We start from the raw sequence: 12,500 nt of genomic DNA on the forward strand, positions 1-12,500 counted from the left end.
GTGAAGTGGCAACTAGCCTCCTCCCAGCTAATTTTGATATTTTTATAAAGTATGGGCCCTGACTACTTCACACACCAAAAATACCCAGAATCCCCTTGGGGGAACATGTTTAATTGACGTCATCAAGATGGCCTCCATTTTTATTAAGTTTTTGTATTATATTTTTACATTGAGGGTCCCTGTGTCCTGATCTGTAATAAAATGATACTAGCATCTGATTTAAATAATTTTGGAAGGCCTTATATCTGATTTGTAACACATAAAGATGCCCCACAATCCTTATGGAGATGCATTCCTTAAATTACGTCAACAAAATGGCCGACATTTTATCGGCTTTTGAATAATATTTCATTAATGAAGTATCGTTTTCGTGATTCCAACACCTTTACGTTTATCACTTGTTCACCAATAATTTAGATCGGCAAGAAATTCTTTGTCTTATTTAAACGAAATTAACACCACTACTTGCATGATAATAAGGTGTGCATGTTAATTGCTGTTCCTGTGGTACAAGTTTTGACTCGTGACTTTTGATTGCTGATTGATTAACTTCCAACACTTCATGGGTAAAGACTTTGTTTTAACGTCCAACATTTCATGGGTAAAGACTTTGGTTTCGGTAGCCTAAATGTTGTAGAATAAAACAGATGTATCCCACAAATGTCCAGTGTCTTCATAACTATAAATCCCGAACGCTATTTGCCGATACTATCTATGTTATATTCTTTCACACTCTTTCATACTTGATGTTCATGTCATAGATGTGTACATACTTCCAGTGGTCAGAATCAAATTCAATCTTGTCCATCAGAAGCACTATCTTCATTATCTGTAGACTTGTGCAGATTGCTACATTGTTCATCACCTTCGCAGCGGCACACCTCTGAACAGGCTACTGCATTCCGACGGCAAGGCCATTTACTATCTATGGAGCATCTGGAAATCCCCATGCAACCACAAAAGAAGTCTTGCAACTTGTCTAAATCTTTTGGACCTTCAAAGAAAACTGGAATAAGAACACCTTCCTGCAATTTCCAGCCATGACCAACTGTGCTCGCGACTTCTGGTTTAGCCAGGTGAGCTGATGTCCAAGTCTTAGTTTCCCAAGAGTGCTGCTGGAATGAGTCCTCACATGGAGGAACCTATGATATAGATGCACTGCGGGTTGCTGCCAAACGAACACGAAGTTTATTTCGCGATTCACGCGCTCCCTTAAATTTACCCTTTGGGTCATATAATGAAGCCACAAAACACCTCGAACCATCAGCAACTGCATTCTCATCATCTTCACTCAATGCCTTCAGATGATCAATATCTGTCCTGGGCAGTTTCTTTACCAGCTTCATGACTGTTGTTTTACCTACTCCAAACAAAGATGAAACCGTGTCACAGCCAGTTAGGGCATGAACTGCTGGTAAGATGGAACATTTGGCAGACCCAAAACTATCTGCAATATCATGGATAGGAATCATCCTTCGCAGATCCAGGGTCCTAGCTATTTTGCCAGTTTCCATACAAACCTCAGTAACTGCTTGCATCTGTGGCATGTAGTGCACCAGTAGAACCATTACATCGGTGTCTGGTGTTTGAAGAACTATTCGGCCAGAAGCGTTCTTTGCATGCATTCGCCTGTCAATGTCCATTGCGTGAAGGAATATGCGGGTATCTGCCTCTGACTGCGTTGACAATAATTCAGCAGCTTCAGTGAGGCTGGTAGATGAAACACATTTTCCCATTAGACCGGATGAATAGCCACCAGCAAGGAATGCCATTTTGATGACATAATTTAAGCATGTTCCCCCAGAGGTATTCTGGGTATTTTTGGTTTGTGAACTTGTCAAGGCCCCTACTTTATAAAAAATACCAAAAGTAGCTGGAAAGAAGCTCGTTGCCAGTTCCGCCATTTTTAAGGCACTTTTTGACAATAATCTGCTGCCCTATTTGTTTGTGAATAATGAGGAATAAAAAACCTTGATGTCACAGTGAAGATTCATCAAATATTTAAGGCTCAATTTGTTTGTTTGTTTATATATACAGTCGTCCCCCGTTTATCGCGGGGGTTACATTCTAATCGATTATAGAAAGGTGAATAAATAGCATTTGGATTTTATAAATACGTTATCATTGCATCGATGTTATAATTTACAAATGAATAAACGAGCACCTGTCAGTTGTGTGATATATTTTGGGAACAGTGCGAATGTTTTAACAACTAAACATAAAAAGCTTCACTAAAAATAAATTTGTGTTTTCATTTTGACTGTAACAACAACGATTTATTCGTGGAATTCTTCAATTCAAAGGTAATTTACTTGCTAGAAGGTAAACGTGAAAACATTGGTTCAGTTTGAAAGCCGATTTCCTTGAATCCCCATTTAGCACGATCCTGCTTTTTTCGCGATGATATTTTATGGACCTCAACGATCGCATTATAACGGCGCCACACTGTCGTTTATTATCATTATGAAGTATTATGTACTGCACATAATTGTATGTGCTATCCTGTACTTTTATATGACTGGCAGCGCTACGATGGCTACGACATCACTCGGTGATAGGACTTTTTCAGCTCCATTATAATCTTATGGGACCACCGTCGTATATGCGATCCGTCTTTGACCGGAACGTCGTAAAGCGGCGCATGACTGTATATTATTACCGCGATATACCGGGGGAATCTGCAGAAAAAAATTAGTTAGATTCCAAGGTAAAACCCGTGATGAACCGGGGGCACGATAGGTGAACCGCGATATAACGAGGGACGACTGTACTTCAAAAACTATAAAACAACAAACACAAATCCAACCAAATTTTGCATGTTGCCTAAAGGTACCCCAAGTGTGGTTTCTGTTGGAGTAGCATATATCTGGGAGAGGGGGTTCATGGTAGGGGAAAGGTCTCAATTCTCCCGATGCAAATGTGCACCAGACAGCACCACCCAGTGGTATCCAATATTATAAATTATCTTTTTTTTAAATAAAGAAAGTTTAAACAACTTAACAATATGCACTACGGTGATGTTGAAATCTGAGTGATAATTCGAAATTTTCAAAAAATTTTCATTTCACTCATTTTAAGCAGGAGTTCAAACCAAATAATTCAAAACTGACCTCAGTGAAGAGGAAGTGATTTTTGCTCACACAAAATACAAGCAGCAAGGATCGTTGATGAAGGTGATGTTAAGCTGACTTCTGAGCAGATAGAAGATCACCTTGAGCAAATTATAAAGTGAGTAAAACAGAATGTTTGTGAAGTACAACATGTTGTCTTTTGATTAAATCCGTCGGCAAAGTGACCTGTACATTTGCTAGTCGATCATATTGTGAAAAGATGTTCAAAACCAAAGTGGCTTTACACAGCTCAATTCCACTAGTTTTTTTTTTAATATATATAAAAGGGTCTAGACTCAAATAAAAGCTAAACGACAAAGAGAAGCAGGTCTGCAAACCACCAAAGAGTATGAAGTGGTGGGGGTGGACACGCACAAGGAGGAAAGGAGGAATAACACAAAACGACTAAATGGCCCACAGAGGAATGCAATGGGGAAGAATCAGCATATGGAAAAAAATAGGGAGTAAGCATGTTGGACACATTTGAAAGACTAAAAAGAGGACAATGACGCAACAAACTAGATATCTGCGATCGCCCACAACTTACCCTTGACCCGTGATCAAATGATGGCCATATTTTTGTTTTCCAGAGTACCACGTGACCTTGACCGTCAACATTTAGTGATAGAGTGTAAATCAACAAAATATGTCCCCATCTACAGTCTATGCCTGGTGTTGGCTTAATGGTTTGAGTGGTGGGCTTGGGATCTGAAGATCCTGACTTCAAATCCCCCTCGGCTGATGAATTAATACCAGGTGGGGTTGACTCTACCTGTCATCCTTCCGAGGTTGGCTAAATGAGTGCCAGCTTGCTAGTATCCTGTGTCGGAGTGGTGACCCGTCCAGCATTGCACCCAATAGCCAAGGAGACTGCTTCGGCAACACCAACGCTCTGTACAGAGTATGGTCCCAATGGAATGAATGAATCAGCAGTCCATAAAACTCAACATTACAAAAATAGGAGCAAATTATTCAAGTTTTGATGAAAAAGGTGTTTTTTGATAATTCTGTCACATTCCAAAAACAAGTAAGTCAAGCACACTTTTTTTTGTATACCTTGAGGCTCGTATGAGAGCTAACACACAACACACAGCCAGGAGGGCATGAGACAAGAGGGGCAGGAATGGGAAGGACAAAACAGTTGGAAACAGAGACATTAGGAGATCTGTGGAAGGGAGAGGGATAGGGCGGGGAACACGGGGTATACAAGATGGACATTACAGGGATTTTCAGGAAGGAAAGCAGGGAATTTGAAGGAGGTGGGTTTGGGGTGCATTAACGGGGGAAAAAAAGATCGAGGATTTGGATGAGGGCCGATAAGAGGTGGTGGTGAACAGCTGTTTTGAAGGCCTGGAGGGAAGAATGGGATTGAACAGAGTGAGGGAATTTATTCCAAAGGCAGGAAAAAAGAGGAATGAAAGAGTGAAGGTGAGCAGTGATTCGTGATTTTGGTAGTTTTACCAGAAAGGGGTTGTTGGCGGACCTTGAGCGCCCTGCGGAAATATGATGGGGCCAAATCTGCAGACACAGCAAGGGGGAGGGGAGAGGCAAGACCGGAGAGGAGACGGTAAAAGATAGAACAACCACCGACCTGCCTGTGGTGAGAGAGTGAGAGGCCCAAAGACTCAGCCTCATCGCAGGAGATGCCAATAATCCGAAAAACCTTGGTTTCCACAACGTGAAGCCGAGAAAGGTGGGAGGCAGGAGCACCAGCCCAGAGGGAAGAGCAATACTCCATCAGGCTGAAGATGAAAGCTTTGTATGTGGTCAGGAGCTCAGGTGGGCCGAGGAAGGACTTTGCACAACGGAGGATTCCGAGTTGGTGACTGGCTTTGGAGGACAGGTTGGAAATGTGGCTTTCTCAGGAAAGATCAGGGCAGATAGTGAGACCCAGAAGCTTGAAAGAAAGGACTTCTTCCAGAGGATTGTTGAGAAAGTGGATGGGGGGGGGGGACCGTCCTTTTGGAGAGAGAAAGTGAGAGTGTGACATTTGTCCGAATTGAAAGACATGTTCCACATGTTGGACCAGTTTGTGATTTTACCCAGATCTGCAGTGAGCGAAGAAGCTGCTGCTTGCTGGTCTGAGGGATGACAGACAGTATGGCAGAGGGTGGAGTCATCAGCAAAGAGATAAAGAGGATTTTCCAGAGAGTCGGAGAGATTGTTGATGAAAACCAGAAAAATAACAGGGCCCAGAACGCTCCCTTGAGGAACTCCCAGCCTGGACAGGAAGAGGGGATGAGAGAACTCAATTTAGGGCCACACGTTTGACTGCGACAGAAGAGGAATTCTGCGAGCCATGAGTGGAGATGGCCTTGTATACCATGGGAAGAGAGTTTCGTGAGCAGGGCAGGGTGCCAGACCGTTTCAAAAGCACGGGATATGTCTTGGGATATGGCTCTGATTTCATGTCCGGCGTCGAGGACCTCCAGCTGGTGCACAATACCCGGTGAATACTTATCTAATATTCGGTGCACAATACCAGTGCAGGTATGCCAAAATGTTGCAAGAACATCATGGAAAACCAAGCAATCTTTGATATTCGGCATTGGCAAAATTGAGTGATGACAAAAAACACGTTATTTTTTCAGACCGCCATTTGACCTTGACCTTTAACCTAGAGGGCTATGAGATAAAATAAGTTTAAATGTGGCTTGCTCTCGAGTCTCGGCTATCACGAGAGGTCAATAAAAAAATCTCAACCCCGCAAACTTCTTATTCCCGTTGTTGATGCAAATTTTCATTCCGAAAGTCCCAGCTGGATTTGAGATACAACAAGGAATTTGGCAGAAAAAGGGAGAACAAGAACAAATGTGTCCAAGAGCCATGTCATTCCACCAGTCAATGTCCTTGCTATGCTAGCGTCCAGGGCATCAAGTGCCCCAGGTCATCGGGTGCTGCAAGGGCATCAAGTGCCTCCAGGGCATCAGGTGCCTCCAGGGCATTAGGTGGGTCCAGGGCACCAGGTGCCTCCAGGGCATCAGGTGCCTTTAGGGCGTCAAGTGCGTTTAGGGCATCAGATGCCTCAGGGCATCAGGTACCTCCATGTAGCCTCCCTGCCTGCTTCACTCCCTATTCTCACCCCCAGAAAGGTTTTGTCTTCACCAGAAGAAGAAGAACAAGAAGAAGAAGAACAACGTGGAGCTCTCTTCGAGCCAGCGTTCGCTACACAACGCGGCTAAAAATCTAAATGGTGGTTTAATACTCCAAGGGATGTAAGAACTTGAGCTTTAACCTGGAGGGGTATGATGTAAAGTAAGTTTAAATGCAGCTTGCTGTATGCTATCTCGTGACAGCAATTTCGTTCCAATCAAATAAACTTTATTCCAGTTATGGTGAAAAATGTTTTAAAGTCTATAATTGGGGACTTACCTTAAAAATTAGGTCAATGTCAAAAAATTAGGTCGACCCGCAAACGTTTTATTCCCATTATTGATGCACATTTTCATTCCGAAAGTCCCAGCTGGATTTGAGATACAGCTAGGAATTTGGCAGAAAAAGGGAGAACAAGGACAAATGTGTCCAAGAGCCACGTCATTCCACCAGTCAATGTCCTTGCTATGCTAGCTTCCAGGGCATCGAGTGCCTCCAGGGCATCAGGTACCCCTAGGGCATCAGGTGGCCCCAGGTCATCGGGTGCTTCCAGGGCATCAAGTGCTTCCAGGGCATCAAGTGCCTCCAGGGCATCAAGTGCCTCCAGGGCATCAAGTGCCTCCAGGGTACCAGGTGCCTCCATGGCACCAGATTCCTCCAGGGCACCAGGTGCGTTTAGGGCATCAGATGCCTCAGGGCATCAGGTACTTCCATGTTGCCTCCCTGCCTGCTTCACTCCCTATTCTCACCCCCAGAAAGGTTTTGTCTTCACTAGAAGAAGAACAACAACGCTGAGCTCTCTTAGAGCCAGCGTTCGCTACGCAACGCGGCTAAAAATCTAAATGGTGGTTTAGTACTCCAAGGGATGCAAGAACTTGAGCTTTAACCTGGAGGGGTATGATGTAAAATAAGTTTAAATGCAGCTTGCTGTATACTATCTCGTGACAGCAATTTCGTTCCAATCAAATAAATTTTAGTCGAGTTATGGTGAAAAATGTTTAAAAGTCTATAATTGGGGACTTACCTTAAAAATTAGGTCAATGTCAAAAAATTAGGTCGACCCGCAAACGTTTTATTCCCATTATTGATGCACATTTTCATTCCGAAAGTCCCAGCTGGATTTGAGATACAGCTAGGAATTTGGCAGAAAAAGGGAGAACAAGGACAAATGTGTCCAAGAGCCACATCATTCCACCAGTCAATGTCCTTGCTTTGTTAGCTTCCAGGGCATCGAGTGCCTCCAGGGCATCAGGTACCCCCAGGGCATCAGGTGGCCCCAGGTCATCGGGTGCTTCCAGGGCATCAAGTGCCTCCAGGGCATCAAGTGCCTCCAGGGCATCAAGTGCCTCCAGGGTACCAGGTGCCTCCAGGGTACCAGGTGCCTCCAGGGCACCAGATTCCTCCAGGGCACCAGGTGCGTTTAGGGCATCAGATGCCTCAGGGCATCAGGTACTTCCATGTTGCCTCCCTGCTTCACTCCCTATTCTCACCCCCAGAAAGGTTTTGTCTTCACTAGAAGAACAACAACGCTGAGCTCTCTTAGAGCCAGCGTTCGCTACGCAACGCGGCTAAAAATCTAAATGGTGGTTTAGTACTCCAAGGGATGCAAGAACTTGAGCTTTAACCTGGAGGGGTATGATGTAAAATAAGTTTAAATGCAGCTTGCTGTATGCTATCTCGTGACAGCAATTTCGTTCCAATCAAATACATTTTAGTCGAGTTATGGTGAAAAATGTTTAAAAGTCTATAATTGGGGACTTACCTTAAAATTAGGTCAATGTCAAAAAATTAGGTCGACCCACAAACGTTTTATTCCCATTATTGATGCACATTTTCATTCCGAAAATCCCAGCTGGATTTGAGATGCAGCTAGGAATTTGGCAGAAAAAGGGAGAACAAGGACAAATGTGTCCAAGAGCCACATCATTCCACCAGTCAATGTCCTTGCTTTGTTAGCTTCCAGGGCATCGAGTGCCTCCAGGGCATCAGGTGGCCCCAGGGCATCGGGTGCCTCCATGGCATCAAGTGCCCCCAGGGCACCAGGTGCCTCCAGGGCACCAGGTGCCTCCAGGGCACCAGGTTCCTCCAGGGCATCAGGTGCCTCCAGGGCATCAGGTGCCGTTAGGGCGTCAGATGCCTCAGGGCATCAGGTACTTCCATGTAGCCTCCCTGCTTCACTCCCTATTCTCACCCCCAGAAAGGTTTTGTCTTCACCAGAAGAAGAAGAACAAGAAGAAGAACAAGAAGAAGAACAAGAAGAAGAACAAGAACAAGAACAAGAAGAAGAACAAGAACAAGAACAAGAACAAGAACAAGAACAAGAACAAGAACAAGAACAAGAACAAGAACAAGAACAAGAACAAGAACAAGAAGAAGAAGAAGAAGAAGAAGAAGAAGAAGAACAACGCGGAGCTCTCTTAGAGCCAGCGTTTGCTACGCAATGCGGCTAAAATCTAAATGGTGGTTTAGTACTCCAAAGGATGTAAGAACTTGAGCTTTAACCTGGAAGGGTATGATGTAAAATAAGTTTAAATGTAGCTTGTGGTATGCTATCTAGTGACAGCAATTTCGTTCCAATCAAATAAACTTTAGTCGAGTTATAGTGAAAAATGTTTAAAAGTCTATAATTGGGGACTTACCTTAAAAATTAGGTCAATGTCAAAAAATTAGGTCGACCCGCAAACTTTTTATTCCCATTATTGATGCACATTTTCATTCCGAAAGTCCCAGCCAGATTCGAGCTACAGCTCGGAATATGGCAGAAAAATAAGCGATAAAAACAAATGGTGGTTCAGTCCTCTTAGGGGTGTAAGATCTTGACCTTTAACCTGGAGGGGTACGATGTAAAATAATTTCAAAATGCGGCTTGCTCTTTGCTATCCAGTGAGGGCAATTTTGTTATGATCAGACAAACGTTAATCGAGTTTTGGTGAAAAATGTAAAATTGTCTATAATTGGGTCATGCACTGATATTACGCACCTTAAAGATTAGGTCAAGGTCAAAAAATGTCAACCAGGCATACATTGTATTCCCATTATTGTTGCAAAATTTAATTCCAAAAATCCTCGGACATAAAATAAATTAAAAAAAATTCCAAATGGTGGCTTTGTACTCCTTGGGGGTCTTGAAAAAAACTCTGTGGTACCAATTAAAAATTGGGGGCACCAATTGCAGAAACAAACCCAGAAACAGTATTAAGGGATGGTTAATGAAAGAATGCATGTGATAAACCAGCCTGTACTTGGTGAGGTTGAGCAGGCAAGGGTTTCTTGAGAAATACATGCAACCTAAGGGTGGCTTAGGGAGGGCTGAGATAGGAGAGCAACGAAAGAACAAAACCACATGTTTCAATAAATGGAAAGTTCACCATCTTGCTTCTGGTGAACAGTGACAATCCTTAAGAATCAGCCAAACAAGTTGACATTCAAATGGTGCAGAAGGATCTATTCCAACAATATATTGATCCTGTTCTAGTTCACAAGAATTAGTTTGCAAACCCCTCTCTGACTTAAACATTTGGTACACCAACCCTCCTCCCATTACCAACAGCAGCACCTTCCTCCGTGGCCTTCAACGAAAATTATTTCCACCCATCCGATGATCTTTGGCTCCGTATGTCCAAATTGCGAATCTTGAGAAGTCAAGTTTGCAGAGGTTGTCAGCTCATGACAATCAATAGCCCTTCACATCCTTTAATGGCATAAAACCCTTCCATGTCAGTACCCTCCTCCACATCTCCTACAAGCCCGAGTCCTTCCAACCCCACGCTTTCTATGTGTCCCCCCTCTTCAGCATTCCTCTACTTCCTGTCCCCTCTTTTTGCACCCCCAAAGCTTCACCTTGCCCCACAAAAACTCACCCCCTGATCCCTCACACTCCTAACACCTCCTCCCCTCTCCCTCATCTTGTGGGTCTCAAACATCAGAGGTCTCCGCTCAAACCAGAAAAATGTCTCAGTCCAGGCCACTGCTGGAAAACTGGACATCATCTGTTTAGGTCTGTCACATTTGCCACGGCGGCCGTGGGGTCTTCAAAATCTATGGCCACTAGCAATTATACGGCGGCCGCAGTATTTCCACGGTCACACAATGTAGCAGTCACATATGTTTTTATTTTTCGGGGAGCCACACGGCAAATTTATAAATTGTGGAGACTGAAAACGTGGGGTTGCCGTATGGTCTTTGATTTGATGTCGCACGGTGACCTTAGGGCATTCCTGCGGCGGCCATAGAATTTTCAAGGCAGACGCAAGGCGACTGCAGCGAGCCCTAAGGTGAACGTGCGACCAGACGGATGGTAACGAGTGGGTTCTTTTTTTTTTAACCAGTTTTTTTGTTTCGGATTGTCGAATTGCTACGGCGAACGTAGAAATGAAAAAAGTTATAACTCCACGTCATAATTCCACGGCGACCTTACGGCCTGTAAAAGATAGCTAAACGGCGTAGGGCCACCCTGAGGCCACCGCAGAAACTGCGGCCGCCGCACGTTTCTGTCAATTCAGAGGGCGAACGGCCGCCGTATCCTCGCCGTAGAGCAAATGTGACTTAAGCCTGAACAAAATTCTTCCTCACACAAGATGTCCCTGACTCCTTTGTCTCTCTCCATAGCTATTGTAACCTCTGAATTGATAGGCCTGAACCCCACTTTGGTGACTGAGATGCACTTTACATCATAACTAAATTTCAAACTATCCATGTACTGATCTTACACCTCCCAACCGCCAGGATTGCCTTTGGCTGCAACTTCCTCTCCGCTCCCACCTCATGTTTGTCTGTGTGTTGTACAGTGTTCCAAACAGTGACAACTCCATCGACCTATCTCTATACCTCTTTATCTCTCTCGACATAGACCAACTTCTATCCACATTCCAACTGTCTCTTCCTCATATGTAGTGATGTAAATTGTCATCATGCTAATTGGCTGGGTGTTGGTACCTCTCTCACCATCCATGGCACTTCAGTTAAAGACTTCTGCGACTCCATGGGACTGACTCCTGTGAAATTTAATTTCCAACCAAGATTTCTCCCAATGGCAAATCCTCCCTTCTGGACTTGGCATTAACAACCATCCTCACAAATCGCTCATGCTCTTCCTCTGCACCAATTGGTTCATCCGGTCATATGCTTGTGAGAATTAACATCCAGATATTTTCAAAGAGCACCTCCGCCCCGGCGATTCTGGCAGTTCACTCAAGCAGATTAGCACGGACTATGAGCTTCAGGACTGTTTTCCTATATCGATACCGCCCCGATATTAATTAACTCAGCCTGGGGTTTCTTCCATAGAAACCTGCTCTCTTTGATGCACAGATCCATCCCATTTCATCTTCAGTTATCTTACTATTCTTCCCACCTATAGTACAACAAATCCTGTGGTGAGGCAATAGCTTTGAAACAACATTCCTTCTCTTCCTGGAAGGCAAATCCCACTAAATGCTATCTCAAATGATTCCACAAAGCCTGCAACAAGTGTGTGTTGACTCTCAGGAAAGCCAGAGACCAACATTTGTCCAACTCCAAGAGTGAACTTTCAAACTTGTCTCCATCCTCTAAAACCTAGTGGCACCTTGTTAAAGGGGAACCCAAGTGCAATTTATTATTTCTGAAAATCATCAAGAATCATAAATCATGGTCTAATTTGAAGGGGGGAAAACAAGAAATTTTTTTGCCAATCACAAAGTGAACATTTGTCTTCTGAAAATAGGAAAAGCTCTTGAGTGTCGATTTTCAATTTTGCCAGTCACACATTGAATGCACCTTGATCTAATGGTGGCTTACATTGAGAAACAGTTTTTCAAGCTCGGATTCCGATACCGATTCCACCGTCATGAGTAACTCTGAAGGTTTTCAGTGTGTTGAAATGAATCCGTGGGATTTTTAATAAATGGTTGGAGACAAAATTAGTATTGGAAACGCTTTTGGGGAGGGGGGGGCGAGGGAGGGATTGTGGAGCTGCATCATTTCAAACCTTGTCCCACCATCACAGGCTGACCAGGTATCTTGTATGTTTGTTGGATCGCCCCATTTCATACTTTCCCCGGATGCAATTTTTGGCTGTGTCTGTGCTGTGGTCCCACCATCGTGTGCCGTGAGATGTCGATGTCCCGCCCCAGTGGAGGGGGGAGTGGTGCTTTGGTGGAGATTGGGTGTGGGTGGTGGTGGGTATTGTTGTGATGGGAGATTATGGGGGTGATGGTGGAAGGGGGGAGGGGGGTGGAGGGTGGGGGGTATTGTGGGGAATGGTTGATGGGGGATTGTGAGGGTGGTGGTTTTGGTGGGGGATTTAGAGTGATGGTT

The 12,500-nt window shown here is 44.1% G+C and overlaps 1 protein-coding gene and 1 long non-coding RNA gene across 2 annotated transcripts in view; one reads left to right on the top strand and one right to left on the bottom strand.

Moving 5' to 3' along the window:
- The window catches only part of LOC147030104 (uncharacterized), an 18,606-nt gene extending 14,435 nt beyond the window's left edge, over positions 1 to 4,171 (bottom strand). Inside the window, exons 1-2 of the long non-coding RNA XR_015056226.1 lie at positions 3,883 to 4,171; positions 3,111 to 3,211 (exon numbers count right to left, since the gene is read on the bottom strand). This is a non-coding gene — a long non-coding RNA (uncharacterized LOC147030104). The remainder of the gene's footprint in view (positions 1 to 3,110; positions 3,212 to 3,882) is intronic.
- Positions 1 to 12,500, top strand: part of INVS (inversin) — a 671,909-nt gene that overhangs the window by 640,584 nt on the left and 18,825 nt on the right. The gene's annotated exons all lie outside the window — the stretch shown is intronic.

The sequence above is a fragment of the Eptatretus burgeri genome, chromosome 3 (assembly GCF_056783735.1).
Source record: "Eptatretus burgeri isolate ZD-2024b chromosome 3, Ebu_testis_v1, whole genome shotgun sequence".
NCBI lineage: Eukaryota > Metazoa > Chordata > Myxini > Myxiniformes > Myxinidae > Eptatretus > Eptatretus burgeri.